The sequence below is a fragment of the Sturnira hondurensis genome, unplaced genomic scaffold, assembly GCF_014824575.4.
Source record: "Sturnira hondurensis isolate 20B ecotype Veracruz unplaced genomic scaffold, ASM1482457v3 Scaffold0019117, whole genome shotgun sequence".
Classification (NCBI taxonomy): Eukaryota; Metazoa; Chordata; class Mammalia; order Chiroptera; family Phyllostomidae; genus Sturnira; species Sturnira hondurensis.
In genome coordinates this window covers 620,439-641,487 of record NW_028091748.1, presented here as the reverse complement: position 1 = coordinate 641,487, position 21,049 = coordinate 620,439, and the positions used below count along the sequence as shown (strand labels likewise).

General features: G+C 39.9%; 2 non-coding genes across 2 annotated transcripts; one reads left to right on the top strand and one right to left on the bottom strand.

Moving 5' to 3' along the window:
- Positions 1 to 15,457: 15,457 nt before the first annotated feature.
- Positions 15,458 to 15,602, bottom strand: LOC119004173 (U4 spliceosomal RNA). Its single transcript, XR_005070142.1, has one exon. It is a non-coding gene; the product is annotated as a U4 spliceosomal RNA (small nuclear RNA).
- A 3,166-nt stretch (positions 15,603 to 18,768) lies between these two features.
- On the top strand, positions 18,769 to 18,840 carry TRNAE-UUC (transfer RNA glutamic acid (anticodon UUC)). The gene has a single exon. It is a non-coding gene; the product is annotated as a tRNA-Glu (tRNA).
- The last annotated feature ends 2,209 nt before the right edge of the window (positions 18,841 to 21,049 follow it).

Below are 21,049 nucleotides of genomic sequence, written 5' to 3'. Positions count from 1 at the left end.
TGAAATTATGATTATCGAAGTTCATGGATATCTTGCCTGCAAGAAGGGAGACAAGAAAGCTGATCACAGCTCTCAGCCCTCTTGTTACTTTTCTATGTCTGTAAGGTCCTACCTATTCTGAATCCTGGACGCCTGTTGTGCAGCACTGCATTATAGACCGGAGGTGAAAATTCATGTTTAATCAGCGTTTCCCTACCTCATATCTACATACAGACCTTTTTATTATGTTTCACCCTGTTTCCTCAGTGAGACTCATATTTTGGAAACTAATCTGTTCATGTATTAATTCAGTTCATATAATATTGTTGAGTGCTTACTCATGTACCACCATTGTGCATAGATTATAAAGATATAAAAATGAATAAGGCCTTGCCTGACCTCAGAAATTCAGTTTAACTTTTATATTATTCAAAGATGTGATTCTTAATTCATGTCATCAGGATGAAGTAACCAGTATTATAAATTATACTCTGAAATATGACTTACCAGTAATAGTCTGCAGTTTATCACTGGCTAGCATGCAAATTGCAGAGGCCTCATCTCCATAAATGAATGCAGACTCCTAGGCCAATTTAACAGACCACCGTATCTCCAGAGGTACTGACAGTCATCACTTTAAGATGCATTGTGCAAAGTTCTGTTTTCAGCATTTTTGTCTTCTAATAAATGAAGCACTGCTTTGGCTGTGTCCGACAGTCTTTAGCTGGGGTAACAGTTTCTAATTTGTTTCTAATAGATAATTTCAGATTCAGTTGCCTTTACATTTAACTCAAGATTTGCTTAAATGTGTTTAAAATTTCCAAGCAGATAGAATATAACTTGTGTGGTATCTAGTGTATGGAATATATACTCAATATTTGTAAATATGCTAAGAGTTTTTTGTAGTTTTGTATTCTTGACTACAAAGTCTTTTGGATTTAGCTTAATATTCAAACCTTCTATATTCTTATCTAAGTGTCTATTTGATAAGTTGATTTCTGAGATTTGAAAGCATGTGAAACTGTTAGTGACTTGTGCGTTTTATAACTGAAATGTTCTTTTTTTTTTTGTCCTCAATATACTCTGCATTGACATTTATTTTCCCCTACTAGTGTAGTCAAAACAGCTTCTGGGAGTTCAATTTTAGAGTCTGGGGAATTTAACCCATTCATATTCATTGAAATTGTTGAATTGTTTGGACTATTTCTACAATCTTGTTTTGTATTTTCTCCATATTGCGCTTGTTTTTAGCTAGCATTTTATTGGTATGAGCGATGTTTTTATTTCTTCTTGTTTTTCCTTGGTGCTTTGGAACTGGTTAAACTTATTGCTATTCCTTTAGTGTGGTCATCCTTTTTCTCTGTTTAGTCTCCCAGTTAAGTCATCAGCCTTAACGTTCTTTCACTTTCCCACCTGGGCCTCTTCTGCTCAGGTAATCTTGTGGGATTTGTTTTAGAATATTTGCTATGATCTTGATTTTTGTGTTTTAACATTATACGTATGGTCACCTTTCTTTCTCACTTCTTTTTCTTTGATCCCACAGTTACTTTTTTGGTTTACTGCAACATACCTCCAAGTAAGTAAATGTTTACTCCTTTAAAAAAATTTTTTGGGGTTTAGGGTCTTATGTTCAAAATAATCTCCCCTCAGATTTTAAATTGTAACATGATGGTTTGCTAGCATCCAGTATTTCTGATTAAAAGTCAGACAGTAATCTGATTCTCTCTGTTTATTGATAAAAAACTTTCTTTTTTCCTTATGAAAAACTTTTAGAATTTTTTTGTGCTTGGAGTCTTAAAATTTCACCAGTATGTGCCTCGGTGTGTGGGTATGTGCGACCTTTGTCACTTACTCTACTGACCCCATGGTTTTTTACTCTGAAGAATTCTACCAGTCTTGGATGAAGGACAGTTTTAAAATGATTTTTCAAATTATTTTCTTACCATTTTATCTGCTTTCTTTTTCTGGCACTTTTATCAAGTGAATATGGGACCTCCTGACTTGATCCTCTGTCAGTTCACTTATATTTTGTCTTGATCTTTTTTCTTTGTTCTGAAAGATTTCTTTGTCTTCCAGATCATTAATTCCTCTCACGTGTGTCCATTATGTGATTATTTAGCTTTGAAGTTTATAATTTGCTTTTAAATAGTCAAGATTGCTGTCTTGTTCTAATTTATTTTTTTTATTAGAATTGTCATATTCTTTTCTAGTCCTTGAATTACTTGTTTTTTTCCCATTAATTGTGAGTCTTCTGTTTGTTCAATTTACTAATTACCTGTACTGCTATTTGTTGTTCTTAAAAGATCATTCTTACATGTGAAAGAGATTCACTTGATTCATGTATTGGTAGTTGATGTATATTTTTCCCCACATTTGTATGAGCCTTCCTTTCTCCAAAAGACGTTTACTTTGAGGAAAGGCAGCTTGTTCACACAAACATTTGTAATACACAGGTGGGTAGTGGGCAGAAGAGCTAGGCTCTTGTCCCATCCTCACTCCAGTTTCTTTGCCAAAGCCCTATATTCTGAGGGTGGATCTCTTCTTCCTTGGTCAGAACTAGCTCCCACTCCCACCAACCACAAGGTTTTGGAAGTGAGCAAGGTTAGGACCAACTATCACAACTGGAGGCCTCCAACTTTCCGTGGCTGCTGACTCTGAGCTTGGAGTATCCTTGCAATTGGTTTTACCTCTCTGTGATTGTTGTCTCTGGGGCTGGTTTGAGCTAAGGGTTTCCTCTTTTGTTTCTTGTAAGATTGCATGACCCTATCTCCAAAGGAGGTTGGGATGTGGCCTAAAAGAATGTGCCTTTCCAATGAGTTTCCAGGTAATTTTCATGAGGTTTGTCTGAGGGACCACATTTTAAGAACCATTCTGAGGAACTTAAAAGGAGTTTGTCAAAACCACTGATATCCTAATATCACCCTTAATCTTGTATTCCTTTACTGTTGTAATTCTTCAGTTCTTTTAAAATGTATCATTTCAAGGAATTTGGAGCAGAGGTCAGAAGTAGTCTGGACTCATAACTGAATCTCTTCATTCATTTTATTCCTTAGTTTTTAAAGTAAGCTTCTTTGTTTAATTTTTTTCTGACTTTTTAAAAAGCACTTTATTTTGGAAATTTTCAAACATATGCAGAAGTTTAGAGAGTAATGAAATAACACTCCCTAGCGTAATGTAATAACTCTGAGCATCATACAGTTTTAATAATTTATTGATCTGTGGCCAGTCTTGTTTTCATATGTCACTTACCCATTCCTCTTCACCCTCCCCACCTACCCGAGGTTATTTTGAAGCAAATACCCAGTCATCATTTTATCCCTATATATTCCAATACCTATCTCTAGAAGGTAAGGACTTTAAAAAAAATACCAATTATCCAATAAGACCCAGTTTCTATAACTTTTTAAGACAACATAATAATAAGATCATTCTGTGTATTCCACCTGTGCCTTGTTTTGTGTATCAAAATTACCATATTGGAAAATTATATTTTGGATATCTTTAAAAGATCAACCCATTTATTGTATTTACTATAGTTATTAATTTTTGTCATTAAAAATAAACATTTAAGCCCCGAGTGGTGTGGCGCAGTTGGCTGGATGTCATTCCGCAAACTGAAATGTCACTGGTTCAATTCCTGCTCAGGGCATATGCCTGGGTTGCGGGCCAGGTCCCCAGGGTTGGGGGTCTGGGAGAGGCAGCCAATTGGTGTTTCTCTCGCACATCCATGTGCCTCTTTCTTTCTCTCTTTCTCCCTTCCTGTCTTTCTAAAAATAAATGTATAAATAAAATCTTTTTAAAACAGACATTGGAATTATGAAATGGACAATGTATTTTAATTTAAATGTGAAGATGGTGCTGATAAGTGCTATGGATCTCGGTGTTCAGAACATTCTCAGGTGAGGGGAGAGAGCCCTGTTGATGGAGCAGGGCCCGGCAGTTTCTCTAGTGGTGGTTTTTAACCTCCATAGCCCACACTCTGAGTTAGTATTTGAAAGTTGCTTTATTTGTGTCCTTTGTCTAGTAACTATTTGTCCAGACTAAAATTGATTGAATGATTGCTTGGAGGGGTTGAGCCATTTCAACTGTGGTGGAAGCAGGAGCTTCAGAGGGCAGAGTTGCTCCAAAATAGTCTCCTATTGGCATGGCCAACTGGAGGCTTCTTAGGAGTGGCAGTGGAAACAAATGATTATTTCTCCCTCCAAACTGGGAGAAATAAAGAAAATGCATGGAGTAATAAAGAAGACATATTCAGGATGTACTCAGAAGACCCCAAATTGAAATTCTGTTCATTGTAGTTGTTGCCACAGTTTGTGCCCTGCAGTGCAGCACATACTCTGACACACCAGTTGTGGCTGTTTGGAACACCTTCTGGGTCTTCTCATGAGAACAACAGATGTCTTCTATTGATCTTCTGTACCCATGAGGCTTAAAGAAGTCTACACACCCAGTAAAATCTGTGTCATCACTTCAGGATCTTTGTAAGGTTCTGTGAAGTTTTCCACATTCCAGTTTCTGGAAGTCTTCATTTCTGGTTACTAGCAAGTGATGTCATCATTTCCATGGCCAAGGATTTGCAGTTTTTTGTGTATATGTTTTTCAGATTATTTGTATGTTTTTATTTATTTTGTAAATCTAAACTGTAGGCTTTATTTGGATTTCACCTTTTTTTTAATGAATGTCATTTTTGATGATTCATGAAATCCAGGATACCACATTGCATTCAGTCACTGTTTCTTAATTAACTTGTTTTTAGTTTTTTATTTTTAGTGACAAAAGTAATGTATGCTTACTGTAAAATTTTCAAATATCCAGTAGTATGTAAAATTAAAATGTGAGGTTTGTTTTGTTCTCTTCCTTTCTCATCATATTCTCCAAAGACAACACTGAGAACAACACTTTATCTGCCGTTCCATTCTAAATGAAAGCTTTGCTGGATAGAGTAATCTTGGATGTAGGTCCTTGCCTTTCATGACTTGGAAAACTTCTTTCCAGCCCCTTCTTGCCTGTAAGGTCTCTTTTGAGAAATCAGCTGACAATCTTATGGGTACTCCTTTGTAGGTGACTGTCCCCTTATCTCTTGCTGCTTCTAGAATTCTCTCCTTCATTTTAATCTTGGCTAATGTAATTATGATGTGCCTTGGTGAATTCCTCCTTGGGTCCAACATCTTTGGGACTCTCTGACCTTTCTGGACTTCCTGGAAGTCTATTTCCTTTGCCAGATTGGTGAAGTTATTTATTTTTTGTTCAAATAACTTTTCCACTTGTTGCTCTTCTTCTTCCCCTTCTGTTACCCCTATAATTGGGATGTTAGTATATTTAAGGATATCCTGAATATCCTAAGCCTTTCCTCATTTTTGTTGAATTCTTGTTTCTTCATTCTTGTCTGGTTGAATGTTTCTTCCTTCTGGTCCACTCCATTGATTTGAGTCCCAATTATTTTTCCATCACTATTGGTTCCCTGTATGTTTTCCTTTTTTTCACTTAGCCTAACATTCATTTTTTTCATCTGATTTGTGAACAAATTCAACCAATTCTGTGAGCATCCTGATTACCAGTGTTTTGAACTGTGCCTCTGATAGGTTGGCTGTCTCTTCGTCACTTAGTTGTATTTTCTCTGGAGCTTGGATCTGTTCTTTTTGGGGGGCATTTTTTTTTCTTGATATGCCTGTTACATAGTGAGGGGCAGAGCCCTAGGTGTTCACCAGGGCGGGGCAGCCTAGTCACTGGGTTGTGGTGCTGTGTGTGTGGGCGGAGTCAGAGAGGGAACAGTGGTGCTTGCTATGCTCTCTGCTGGATTTCGGTCACTTCCCCTGCTTTCCCCAAGCAAACTGGGCCCTTCTGGTGCGATTCCTATGTGGGTGGGTTTGTATATGTTCTAAGACCCTATGAGTGTCTCCAACGAATTCTCCTGTGAGTCTAGGAATTTCTCCCAGCACCTCAACCCCCACAGGTGTTTTCAGTTGGTGTTTTGAGGCTTTATTTCCTGGCGCTGGCACCCTGGGTTGTGTGGTCTGTCTTGCACCCCTGGTTTATCTGTGCTCAAATGTGGGGCTGCCTGGTCCGGCAGCACCTTCTGTGGTGCAGTCCTCTACAGTCCGCCACCTCTATGGGTCCGCCTGCTGCTGCCCTATGCCCAGGGTCTGCCAGCTGGTGCTTTGCCATGACTCTCCTACCGGTCTAAATGAGTGTGTCTATTTTAACTCCTTGGTCATCAGACTTCCGTAGAGTTCAATTTTCTGTCAGTTCTACTTGTTTTTAAATTGTCCTTCTTTTGGTTGTGAGAGGAGGCACAGTGTGCCTACCTATGCCTCCATCTTGACCAGAAGTCGGTATTTCCAGATTTTTTAAGTGCATATATTTACAAGTATCTAAACATGTTCATATGAATTTTGTTTTTAAATAGAACAATCAGATATTGCTTTGCAGATTTTTCACTTGACAATATGTCATGAATATACGTGCATATATATGTATACATACATGTACATATATACATGCTTTCACTTTTTAAATCATTCCCCTATGGAGAAATTTGTTTCCAATTTTTTTCTATAATGTTCACAATGCTACAGTGAACACTACTAAATTTACAATGATATACACACACTGTGTGTGTTCTGTGTATGTACCTGAGTATTTCTGTAGGGAAGAGGGTCAAAGGTCAAATGGCCTTTAAAAGGCTATATCAAATTACATTCTTATTAAACATGTTTTTTTTAAATGTATTGAGACTTGAAATAAGGAAGGCGGATTACCACTTGCCATTTCGATGTCACAGTAGGGCAGTGGTTCTCAAAATGTGGTCCAGGGACCTCTGCGGTAATAGGTTCTTTCATAGGATCAGTGAAATTAAACTATTTCTGTAATTTCAAGACATTATTTGCTTTTTTCACTTTTCTTTTATGAATGTATGATGGAGTTTCCAGAGGCTACCTGGTGTGTGACGCTATCATTACTATGACAGCTGATGGGATGTGTGCTTAGCTATTGTGTTTTCTGGAATATTCCAAGGTGCTAGGTTATGTATATCATCATGATATATATAATGAGTGTTTAGAGATGAACTCAGATTTTCTTAGTACTTTGGCTGTATCCTATGAGCTATCATTGGTTATCCCTGCTGTAGACTGTGTAACCTCTCTAATTGTCACCAGTAAGTTATTTTGAAATCCCAGTGATTTACAAAACTTTAAGATGATTCCACTGAGCTCACTACTTTTTTGTATTAGAAAATAAAAGTTTAAAAAATGTTATTTACGTTGCTATGTAAATGGGTTTATTATTACAATGGACCGGTAAATATTTGCAGATGGGCTGCCTAAATCCCAGGATATGGAAAAAGATGGAAAAATTTTTGAAAATGCTGTTGTTTGAAGCTGAACTTAGGATGATAATCTATTCTTTCAGCTCTGGAAGTATTTCCTGTTTTTTGTTTTAAACATAATATTGTCTTAATTCTTCTGATATTTATGTGTATATCTATTTAAAACAATGCTGAATCACTATGCTAGGAAATTTATTTCCTTGCAAAAGCAGTAAAAAATTTGAATTAGATGCATATTTGTATTATAAGACTGGGTACTTTTTGATATTTTGAAACAGGAATGTTTTCAAGTGCAGGTATTTAGGATGCAACTAAAATAACAAAGTTTGAATTTGATAAGCACTTAGTGGATCTCACAGTTTATTGGTGGATGTGATGATCTGAGACTGTGAAACAAAGAGACATCTACAAAAAATAATCAGTGGAAGAAAATGTTTTAAAATTGAAGACACAAGAAGACAGAAGATGCCAGTGAAATTATGTACTGAAATTATGTACAGTGAAATTATGTACTGATTAAGTGAGTAGAGCCTTACTTAATTTTGAGTACCTGGTAAGAGAAAAATAGCATTTGATAATTAATTGCTCACTGCATCAGACACTGTAGACATTATCACTTTGATGTATACTAGTGCCTCCCAAACCAGGCTGATCATTTGAATGATGGTTTCTACTCTGAGATTCTGATTTTTGTAGAAACAGCAGTGTGGCACAGGAATATTTTAAAAAGTTCCACCAATGGTTAGGGTGGTCAAACCGTTTGGGAACCACTGATGTTGGCCATTGTGTGAACAAGTGCTTGTTAAAACATGGACTTACCAGGCTCTACCTCCCAGGTTTCTCACTCATAGGTCTTGTATGGGGCCTGAGAATTTACTTACAGTTCATTCCCAGGAGATGCTGCTGCTGGTCCAGGGACCACACTGGGTACTGCTAACATAGACCATCCCCAAGACTCCACAGACCCAGAATGGCAGACTTAACAAAGAAACAACAAACTGAATTTCTTGATGAGGTCTTCAGTTTCTATGGCTCAAGCCTTTGTACTTCTTTCACATGCTCTAGCCGTGAAGCTCCAGCCATGGGTCCTTGCCATGCTTCCTGCCAAGAGGCCTTGCTGTTCTCTATGTCTGGGAAACTTGTGCCTTTCCCTGATGTCTTGTTATGCGTGCTTAAACTTGGATCTCTGTTCAATCATCACTTCCCCGGAAAGCCTTTTCTGACCTCCCTAACTAGGTTAGGTCCTTCTTTTTTGCACACTCATCACCATGTACCTGCATTCTCAATCAACATTGTCACAGCTACAGTTTTGTGTTTACTTGTGTGATAATTTAATTTGTCCCTCTCCCCTAGACTGGAAACTCTGGGGTTTACAGTGTGAAAAAACTAAGCATTTTGTGTTTTCTACCATGTTCAGCTATAAGCACTGTGCCTGGCACATAGTTGAATGAATGGCAGTGGATGGGATCACATTATACACACAGGGTGGGAAGGGCAGGATAGACATTCCCAAATTGAACTTATATATCAGTCAAGAATCCAATCTGAAGATGGAAACTACACGTGTATTTTAACATGGAACTTAATATAAAGGGTTGTTAGCCAAGAATTAGGAAAGAGAAAAGGCAGAGGATACTAAAATGTCACAGAAATTTGAATTATTGGAAATAGTAATCATCCCTAAATGTGGGGGAACAAAGGTAAGAGACTGGGATTTTTTTTGAAATTTAGGAGCTGCAGGGCTGGCACTCCAACCTCTGAGTCAAAAGAGATCCTACCCAGCTGGTCCTGGTTCCTCAGGCACTGAATGGGTAGACTGGAACTGGCATTCAGATTTGTCATGGGGAGATGCTGGCCAGTTAGCACTGGTGTCTCTGAGCAGGGAAGGGAGGTGCTGATCAGTCTGTTTCTGGAAGTGGTAGAAGCAGTTGCTGCTGTGATGAAATGTGTGGTCATAATGACACTCGGGAACAGAAAGCAAACAGCCTCCCAGTTTCCTTCTAGTGCCCTCTATTGGAAGAGCTGAACAGGGAGCCAGCTGGTGAAAGGAACATGCTGAGAATCAAAATAACCTGTTTGGGATTTTTAGAGTCTGACTAGAGGTTAGAAAGTGGGAGGAGGGAACAGTTCATTACCTGGGGGCAGTTGGGCCATTGCCTGAGGAGTCTCCAACATTAACTGGAATTTAGTATCTTTCTTTAGGCCAGGGAAAGGAGTAGCCACGGCAGCTTGGAAATCATGTACACTGGGCTTAGGCAGGAAAAAAACAGTTTATATGATCCAGGGAGATAGACTGACCCATTGGCAACATTATTAGATTGCACACAATTAATGGGCTTTTTACAGAGCTTGTGAAAATTCCTATGTCTGTTGTGCACCCTGATAATGACTGATACCTTTTAAGAGAACACCACAGATTATATCTCACCCACCATTTGTGGCTCACATGACTTCACTGTATATGAGCTGATTTGTAAACTATAAAGCATAATGCAAATGAGAAGTAGTATTTATTATTTGTATCCTTTCTGGTCCTTAGCTGAGTTCCAGGGAGGTGATGGGTGTCTGTACCCAAGGGAGGCTTTCAGAGGAGAGAAAGATAACAGAGCAAGAGGTCAGAACTTACAAAATGAACAGGGAAGTTTTAAACTTTTAAGATTTGATGTTTACAGATAATGGTCCTCCTGACCATTCCTTTCGAAGCCAGAGTTTGCACCCAGATGAACTGGAGAAATACCTCAATAGAGAGCACCAGTCCACATATTGTTGCTGTTTTAAAATAGCAGTGACTGACTTTGATCATATAAGTATTTGAAAGTTTTACAATGGACATTTTTTTTTCCCCAAACTGGAAATTGGGAGAAGGCTCCTGCCGCATCAGACTTTCACGGTGGATAATGAGGTCTGAGGTGTTCTAGACATGAGTCAGAATCTAGGTGAGGGCCATTGTCATATGGGACTCTCTTATATCATCCTTTATTATACTTTCATGGTTTATTTTGTATTTCTGATTGTGAGGGTATAAGGCCTGTTTCATATACTTTTTGCCATGTGGCTTTTCGTTTAATAGTTATGAGTGAATGTTTAAATCAGTATATGTATAAGATGTATATATGTAATAATTTTACTGCTGCTCAGACAAACTTGGGAAGTTTTTTTTTGAACACTGGGTATATACACTTTCAAAATGTTTTTACTGTGTTTCTAAATTTAAAAAGAAAAGGCCTGAGGAGGGAAAGACACCACCTGAGGTTAAACAGGTTAGCTGAAACCTTTCTGGCTACTTGACTGAAATTACTCTCCCCTTTCCTAAGGTGTAGCTGGAGTCATTGGTCATCAGAAACATTTACTGAACACTTCACTGTGTGTGGCACTGTTGCAGCCCCAGACAGTCTGGAAATGGACACAGTCACTGCACTTTATGTTAATGCAAATGATAAGTACGTGTGCCTGTAAGTAAATAAATGACACGTAAACCTGCAGAAAGAGCCCTTGCTGATGTGGCTTAGTTGGTTGGGGGTCATTTCCATAAAGCCAAAGGTTGCTGGTTCCATTCCTTGGTCAGGGCACTTCCCTGGGTTGTGGGTTCAGTCCCTGGTTTGGGTTATGTTTAAGAGACCACCAATTGTGTTTCTCTCCTCTTTTTCCCTTCTCCCCTCTCTAAAAAACAAACAAACAAACAAACAAATAAAATCTTTAAAAAAGCTGCAGAAAGAGGAAGGAAACAGGAGGAGGCGTGCCAACGGAGACACAGGTGATTCCAAAGTGATTTTGAATGCAAAGGAGAGCTCTTGTTCAAGATAAGGTAGGAGGAAGAAAAATGGGAAGAGTTGTGAGGGGCCAGTTTGGCAAGCAGAAAGTAGGAGAAAGGAGAAGCCGGACTGGATGCATTGGCCTGAAGATGGGAGATTGTCTTAGGGATGAAAGACTGAATATACTAACAGGCGATGGCAGTGGCCAGACTGTGCATAAACAGTGAACTCACAACTCACTCAAGCTTCCTTCCAGGAAGCCAGCAGGCTGAAAGAGGCTTATAGGAAGTCAGCTATCTCTAGTGACAATTTAAGAAGCTAAACAATACCTTTGGTAACAATCAAAGGTATTGTTAAATGGCCAGGACTTGATTAAGAACTGACAACTTCCCTATTCTGTCCCAATTTCCAACTTAGGACCCACCACAGAAAGACAAATATGCATCCTTCACTAATCACATAGGATGCCCTGCTTCTAATTAGCCCACCAAAGCCTCCCTGTGCCAACAGACTCCAATCTGGGCACACCTGAAGATTCCCCCTTTTCCACCGGAAAGCATTCTCACTCCTCTGCCTGCATTTGAGTCTCTGCCGAAACACACGATATGGTGGCCGACTCCCTTGCTGTGGCATGTTCTGAATGAATAACTTGCTTTTCTTCTTCGGTTGGTCTTCATTTATTTCCACAGGGATATTGCTGCTGCCAGTTCTGATTCCTCTGCTGCATAGCCTCCTTGCATTTACATTTCTACTTTAACAAGCATTACTTGTTCTTTGCCTAGAGACATACCAGAGAAAAAGATTAATAGCAATGCTGATGGGTGTCTGTTTTTGAGGGTCACTAGGAAATGCTGTTGAGTGTTTCCTTTTAGGTAGAGTGGAAAGAACATAGGCTTCAATAGACCAGGCAGTGAGGGAGAGTGCTGTTTTGATGTAGTCTGAATAACTTTTTAATAAGGGGTTATTGTTAAGAGTATATTCAACTCCTCTTGGGTCAGTAATCAGTGGATGACCTACCTTGTATTAAGTATTATATCTTAGTCTTCCTTATAAAATTTTTCTTATTCTGAGAGTGACTCCAGAGAAAGATACTATTATTGTTTGAGAGTGTGTAACAGTTTGGGATAAGTAATCAGATGGAGCAGTTGTCATGTAGAGCCTTTATTTTGAGTCAGATGGGAAGCCAGTGGAGAGTTTTGATGAGAGAAGTGACAGTATCGATTTGTTTTAAAAGAATTCCTCCAGCTGCGGCGCTGGGAATAGGCTGTGGGAATGGAGGCTTCTAGGCAATAGCAGGGGTGGGATGATTTCAGGTAAGAGGTGATGGTGACTTGGGCAAGGGGAATAGGGAGAAGGGATCATGTTCTGGCTATGTGTTCGTGCTGGCATCAATAGGGTTTCCTCGGTTATTGGATTAGAATGAGAGAGAATGAACTCACAGTTGATTCCAGAATTTGTGGCTAAAGCAAATTCTAAAGAATAGAATTGCTATTAAGGGAAATTGGAAAGACTCCAGAAGGATCTGATTTGGGGGGATGAGGGTGGTGGACTCTCAAAAGCTTAGTTTTAAACATGTTAAGTGAGAAGTGCTCATTGTCATCCACATGCATACGGCAAGTAGGCTGTAGCTTCAGAAGGGCAAAAAGCCTTCGCCTTACGAGTCTTCGTGCTTGGTTGTTGATCTCATCAGTCAGTCAGTCAAGCAGTAAACAACAATAAAGGCCTTTCTGAGTAGAGGTTTGGGTAGGGGGAGTCATGAAATTTCTTACCCTAGACTGGGTTGAAAGAGGAAAAACATTTATGAAATTTTGGACAATCATGAAGAAGGTAGTGTTTTTCAGAATTCATCGGTGATGAAAATAAAGGGACCAGAGGTTTCTTCTCTTTGCCCGTGTTAGTATCTATGAAGTCTTAGGTTGTAAAATGTTTATTTTCATTGGTTTAAGAAGAATCTATAACACCTTCACTCTCCCCTCAGAATGCCATTGGACCTTAGAATGTATGTTATCATTGTTGCTAAAGGCATTATCATCATTTTTGTCAAAACAGTTCTCTACTTTATGCAATATGTGTAGCGGTAAAGCTAATTTGATGTTAATGAGTTCCAGACAGACAAAATGCCTGGGTTTATATGCTTCTTCTATTATCAATAAATTGTAAGACTTTAGCAAATTACTTAACCTTCCTGTGTTTCAGTTTTCTGATCTGTAACATAGGAATAATATTAGTACCTATCTCATTAGGTCATTGTGAGAATTAAATTGTTAATATATTAAAGTGTTCAGAATTGCCTGGCACACAATTCATGTTTTATGTGATAGATATTATTTTCATATTGGGCACTGTCAAATATATACTGGATGCCATGATCAACAATATATTTGACATAATACCTGAAACACTATGAATCTATTGATGGCTGTGGGTCTCGGTGAAAACTGAGACAGAATCTCACAGGAAAGGAAATTGAATGAGTTACAAAGCTCACCAAACTCAGAACTGCTGGTGGGAAGTCTAAAAATGAGTCAAAAAAAGTTTTAACATTCTTTGTAGGTCCAACCTGATTTCCACATAGCATTTCAGTGTCAAATGAGCTAATTGAGGGTCCCAGAGGGCCATGATTTCTTTTTTATTTTTCCATTGCTTTTAGAGAAGAGGGGGAGAGAGAGAAACATCAGTGTAAGAGAGAAGCATTGATTGGTTGTTTCCTCTACTCCCCAGACCAGGGATTGCACCCTCAACCAAGGTATGTGCCCTGACTGGGAATCAAACCAGACAAATTTTCTGTTATGGACAATGTTCCAACCAATTGAGTCACACCAACTAGGGCATCAAAAGGCCATAATTTTAATATTTCAGTACCTGCCATGTAAAACAGGAAACTACAATAGTGGGCATGTTGTCTAGATGCCAGACCTTGGAGTATCTGGACTCACACATCTCCAGAGTGTGCTCCAGAAAAAATGAGAAAAGCTTGTCTGCTCCAGGGCTGAGCCCTGGTAGGAGCAAACAGATGGGGATGAATATGAGGATGGTCTGCCAAACTCTTCCTGTCTTGAGCTATCAGAGCAGATGAAGGGAAGCTATGGAGGGAAAAAAGACTGTGAGGTGGGGACAGAGTATTAGGAGACAATGTATTTTCTTGTTCTATATTACACTTGCTCGGATATTAAAATTACGACCCACTGAGACTCTCAGTTAGTTGCTTTGCCATTCAGGTGTCAAATGGTGGTAACAAAGTCTATTCCTCTGGGATTGATTGATGATTACTGAATGAATGAGTCAAGTAAGAAACTACTCAAACATTTACTGAGTTCTGCTGGTGTGTCAGGAAAGATAATATGCTCTGGAGATATTTTTACCTGGCTGAGGAATATTTTCTTCTTGTTATTTGTTGATTTAAGGGAAAAAGTAACTTTTATAAGAGGGTCCCCCCAAAAAACAAAGATATTTTAGGAGACTGATTCATATAGTAAGTGATTATGTGTGCTAAGGCCTGTGCTAGAAGTTGGGATGCAACAAAATAAGATCCAGACTCTGCTATCAGGAGTTTATAGGAGAGGGAAGCTGAGAAATTCATGTAGCCCAGGGATGGATGGGCTGGTCCACAGAACCTAACCCAGTTTTGGGAGTTTGAGGGCATTTTCACTGAGTCATAGGAGTTGCTAGATTTGGGGAAGAAGTGAAGGGCAGAATTATATAATCTAAACAAGCTCTGAGGAAGCGCTGTCATCCCAGTGGCCTCCTGGGCTCAGCTCCAGTTTTAGAAATTGAATCTAGTGTTAGGCCATGAAGAACTCACCCCAACTGGGCAGGTGCTGTTATCCAAAAGAGCTTTGAGGTTAACTTTGTGCCATGGGCTGGGTCTGTGCTGACCAGAGCTCTTGTTGGGAGAGTGGAGTTTAGTTGGTGCTTATTTTTGGTGCCCTTGCAAAGGTGATTCCTGAGCCCCCTGAAATGGAAACCATCCGACTCCAGAATGAGTGGCAGGCAAGGACCTGAATCACACCCACCACTTCGGCTAATGTAGATGCCAGGCCAGTACGATATGTTTGGGGCTTTTCTCCAGCGTCAGAAGCTGGATGAAATGGGAGAGCTGCCTGGTAAGAGTCAGCTTTAGACTCATGGGAAAGGCATAGGTGCTCTTTAGGGCAACAAGGAGGCTTTCTTTGTGTGCGCAGGACCAAAGAAATGCAGCTCACTGACTGGCTGGCTAAACTTCAAAAAATTGTTTTTTGTTTTTCTTTTTCCTACCTCCTAGGAACATTTTGGTCATGCTGGTGGTTAAAAGGGGTCAGCTTTCACATAGAAGTACAGCAGGAAGTATTTATGTTACATAAAAGGAAGGACTACTTGGCAGAATGATTGAGTGCAGAACTGGGTTTCCAGGTGGATTATGGAATCTAACTTTTTTTATTCATGGACTTTCTTATTAAATAAGTTATAAGGATGGCAAGGCATAAGCCTCCATCACATTTTTCAATTAGCAATAATCGCGCCTCGGATAAACCTCATTGGCTACGATACCGCCACTGTGCAAAGCTTGGCCTCCGTCACATTTTTAAAGTCCTGGGCTTTGGGATTCCGAGGAAATGGGAGTGACCTGTGACCAGGAGAAACCATAGGTGGCTTCATGGTGGTGAGCTGGCCTTGGCATTGGGATCAGATATGGAAAGAAGGGTGGGGTGGGCAGTACAGAAAGAGGTGGAACAAAGGCATCAGAGCAGGAAAGTACGAGGGACAAGTGGGACAAAGCAAGTGGGATGACCTGGAGTATGGTTTCTGAAAAGAGGAGGGAGGATAATATTAGCAGGTTATGTGAGGGCTGGATTATGGAAAGCCTAGAAAGCTTGGCCAAGGAAAGCTTGGCCAAGGAGTTTAGATTTCACTCAACAGGCAACCAGAAGTCTTTTTTTTTTTCCTTCAGCTTTTTGAGCAGGAAAGAGAAATGATAGAAATGGTGCTTCAGAGATCTGGTCTTTTAGAGATTGAAGGGAACTTACTGTCACATATGTAGTTCATTGTTTCTCAAACTCTAGTGGCGTCAGAAAAATTTGGGGGGCTGGGAAGAAAATGCTTGTTAAAATTCAGACTCCCAGGCCTTGCTCTCACAAGTTCTCATTTGCAGAATCTGAGAATAAACTAAGAGAATCGGCAGTTAAAGTCATTGTTGATTCTGGTACCACTGGCCTGAGACCCACACAGGGAGAACACTGCTAGCTCCTTGGGAGGCCCTGTCAGACAGGCCCATGCAGGGAAGCCTCTGATGAACCCCCAGGGAAAAAGAGTCAACCCCAAAATACATTCAGGCCCAGAAAGCAGGAAGCTGACTTTTGATAGTATCAGTCCACTGGGAACTTTTAGTTCCCCCCTTCTCTACACTCCAATCTTGGAGGGCCTTGGGGCCTCAAAGGAAGAAAATGAGAAGAAAAGAAATAAGGAATAGATCACCCCCTTTCCTGGACAGCACACTTGACTGTGTCATGCTGGTAAATATTTAACCAGCACATCACTATTTTTTAAACAGCACACTAACTCTCCAATGTAAAAAGCCCTATCTTGTAGTATTTGCGTATTTCTGTGGTGTAAATACTGCCAGCGTGGCCACCTCAGCCTACCAGTGTGATGTGCCTGAACACAGAGTTGGGAGAAGGCCACAACTGTGAGCCAGTGGGAACCTCATTCTCCTCACCATTGCCGTAGCCTGAAATCATGACCAAGCTGGGCTGGTGGAGAATAGAATAAAGATTGAACTGTTGAAGAGTATATTGTCCTTGACTGTACTTTATTATTTAAAGTGACCATAGGGCTTTCTGTTACTGTTTTCATTCAGTAGCAAGGGAAAAAGTGAACTAATTTCAGTTTGGTGATAATGAGACAAAAGAAAAGTTTCATTTTGGCAATATCTTAAGGATGGTGCCTGTCTAATGTATGGGTTACATTGGCAACTTTTCTTTTTAAAACTGTTAAGATACTTCAAAAAAAGAATTACTGCCCTGGCTGGTGTGGCTCAGTGGGTTAGGTGCTGGCCTGCAAACTAAAAAGTTGTGAGTTTGATTCCCAGCCAGGGCACATTCCTGTAGGCCGGGTCCCCACTTGGTTATTGACATGTTTCTTGCAAATCCAGGTTTCTTTCCCCCTTGCCCTCCCTTCCCCTCCCTCAAAAATAAATAAATAAAATCTTTTTAAAAAGAAGTATCATCAAGTAGAAATACAAAACTGAAAGGCACACCTGAATTTCAGCTCCCAGAGAAGGGTATTGGGTAGTCGTTGAGATTTGTTTTGGAGTTTTCTTTAGAGTTCCAAAACAGATGTCCCACAGCTGTTTCAGTGATTACAAGACGAACAAATGATACTGTTCAATGCTAAAATAGCAGAGGAAGAACCACCAAAGATGTGGATAAGAGTGGTATACCGGCATCTCTCACAGGTATACTGTGAGGATTAAATGAGCAAACATATTTGAACGCGTCTAATACACACAGTAGGTTTGTAATCAGTAGAATCTAGTTTTTCTTCAGAGCTTAATTGTTTCAATGATGTGGATCATGTTCATTCCCAGTTAGGGAGTTCCCCCTGTAAATAAATGCAATAGAATGAATGAAAGAGTTTCTCTTTCGAATCTCTTCTCCCTTCTCTTGCTGATACTTGTCACAATTGAAGCCTTAGGGAGCCTCGGTTAGGGAGAAAGCGTGGAATCAGAAGCAGAATTAGATTTTAAATGGCTCCAAAATGCCCGCCGCTACTAAAAACAACTTCTGTGTAGTTTAAGCCACAAGGAGGACACCGGAACCACAGCTCTCCCACGCTGACTGTCCTGAATAATGGACTCTGTGCGCGCTTTCCTAATCCAAACACCAGATTGCTAGTGCATCAACTGCTCCCAAAGAGATGCCGCTTCAAGTCGAGAACGGGTAGGGAAATCAGGACCTCTCACCAATCATGACTGCTCGCAGCGAGGGACTTCACTGCTTATTTTTAGCGACAAAAATCCTGCCTCCTGCCTTTGAGTCAACAGAACCTGGAATGCTCCTGGCGTCCTGGGTTACCCAGGGTTACCCACCCTCGTCCCGGGTTTTGAAAAGATAAACTTTAGGATGGAGTGGGGCCTGTGTCCAGTCCCGAGCTTTTTGGATACCGTGGAAATCTGTGGCACAAGTGGCCTGGGGGGCACCACCCCGCGTGTCTCGGGAAGGGCGGGCACACAGGGGGCGTGCTCGGCGTGGGGCTGGGCAGAGGTCCCGGAAATGGTGGGCCCAGGGCTGCTGCCCGCTGCCGGGACCAGGGGGTTTTGCCGGTGGTCGGGGGTCGGAGCGCCAACTCCATTTTGGTCTCGTGGTGGCAGTTTTAGGACTTCACACAGCTCCGGTCTTGTTAATGAGTCTAAAGTCAAACACTAGTCGTTTTGTACTCTGGAGGATTTCTTGGGAGGAATTCTGAATAATGACTCATCCAAGTTAGAGTTGACGTCGGTGTATATTTGGAATCTAGAAGACTAGACACAATTACAACAGACACAATTGTATAAAGAAATTCAAGCATCCTTTGCAAAGAGCGAAAGGATACAATGTGGGTCCGAAGAGGTTAAGCCGGCTGGGCTTCCCGCAGGCGCAGAAACAAGACTGAGGACAGAAAACCCGATTAGGTAAAGCAGGCGGAAGTAGTTACGAGAAACTCAATCTATCTAAGTTTAGACTGGCTTTCATTGTGTCCCACATGGTCTAGCGGTTAGGATTCCTGGTTTTCACCCAGGCGGCCCGGGTTCGACTCCCGGTGTGGGAACACTACTTGGGTTTTTTTTTTTGTTTTGTTTTGTTTTTCCCCCTCCCCACCCGCTTCCTGAAATGAAAGCAACAATTTAGAGTTTCTTAACAAGGAAATGAATGACTGGTCCTTCAGAAAGTACCCTAACCCCATTTCAGAGCAGCCACGCGGGGGTGTTGGGGGAAGTGGGTCGAGGCTGAAGGGAGTTGAGGGGAATCAGGGTCTGTCTCTGGAGCAGGCCTGAGGTAAAGCACACGGAAAGGTAATAATAACTCTAAACAGTGTGAACATAAAATTTTTGAAATAAGGAATTAAATCTGAGGTGAAAAAAAACGAGGGGACAACCAAGCTGTTGTTAAAATTTATGTTCCAGTGATTTTTCTGCCGTATTTTTTCCTTTTACGGTGGATATGGAAGAAATGATCCAAAGTACTCATCTTTGAAAGAAAAATATGCATTTTGGGCTACTGTAGAGCTTTTCAAGCGGCCCAAAGCCATTCCTTTGAAAAGAAGAGCAATATTTACAGGGGCGGGGGGGGGGGGGGGGGGCGGAAACCCTGAAAAACCAAAAACATAGTTTAGGGAAGTGTAGTTCATTGTACAATCCATGTGTTTGTGATTCAGAGAACTGACTAAACCAGTTACTGGGGTAGGGAGAGAAAATTACATTATTATAAGTATTGAAGAATGGCAAAAATAAACCTATCTTCTCACACCCTAATGTATTTATTCCATACATTCTGTTTAACATACTTCAAGAATTTGTGATATACTCAACTAGAATTAGAAATCTTAGTGTTGATTACAAACTATTACAAAAGTAAGTGTAGCCTCTGCTATAATTGTTTATGTTGCGTACTTCTTCAAAGAGTTGCTATTAGGAAAAAAACCCAAGATGTTTGGAAACCACACCTTTCCTACTGGTGTTGAACTCTTTGAAGGCTCACCAGTTTATTCCTACACTGCCATAAACACCCAGAGATTATTGTGAAAAAGACTGAGTGTCATATAACTTTGAAATTTTTTCTATTTTTAAGTCCTTTGGGGTTTTAAGCGACACAAAAACAAATGCCATCCTTCATGAAACAAGTATTAGGCTAAATATATGCTCATTCAAAATTCCTAATAAAGAGCTTGGAGAAATTGATCATCAGCTGGCAAATGTATTTACCCAATCAAGTAGGACAGAATAGATAGGGAAATAAAAAGCCCAATAATAATAATAGGTAACATTTATTGAGCATGTACAATAAACCAGGCTAAAAGCTTTACACACTTTTTTTCAATTTCATCTTTATTTTATTATTGAATTGTATTATTATGCCTTTATTAACATGGGCCTAATAGGAAACTGTTGGCACATTCTATAGTTTGTCTGTTTTTTTAAAATTTTATTTTACTGATTATGCTATTACAGTTGTCCCAATTGTTACCCTTTGCCCTCCTCTACCCTGCACCCTCTACTCCCTCAGGAATTCCCCACACCATTGTTTGTGTCCATGGGTTATGCATAGGTTTCTTTGGCTACTCCATTTCCTATACTGTACTTTACATCCCCATGGCTGTTCTGTGAATACCTATTAGTACTTCTTAATCTCATTACCTCTTCACCATACCCCCATACCTCCATACCTGCTTCCCATCAGGCAACCAACCATCAAAACACTCTCTGTATCCATGATTCTGATTCTGTTCTTCTTTCCTTAGTTTGTTTTTAAGATTCAATTGATGATAGATAGGTATTATTGCCATTTTATTGTTCATAGTTTTGATCTTTTTCTTAAATAAGTTCCTTTAAGATTTTATATAATAATGGTTTGGTGATGATAAACTCCTTTAGTTTTTCTCTTTTCTGGAAAGCTATTTATCTGCCCTTTGATACTAAATGATATCTTTGCTGGATAGAGTAATCTTGGCTGTAAGTCCTTGCTTTTCACGACTTTAAATATTTCTTTCCATTCCCTTCTAACCTGCAGAGTTTCTCTTAACAAATTATGAAAGTCTTCTGGGAACTCTCCTATAGGTACCTAACTTATTTTCTCTTGCTGATTTGAAGATTCCCTCTTTATCTTGAACCTTTGACATTTTAATTATGATGTGTCTTAGAGTGGGCCTCTTTGTATCCATCTTATTTGGGTCTCTCTGTGTTTCCTATACTTGCATGTTGTCTATTTCCTTCACCAAATTAGGGAAGTTTTCTCTCATTACTTTTTCAAATAAATTTCCA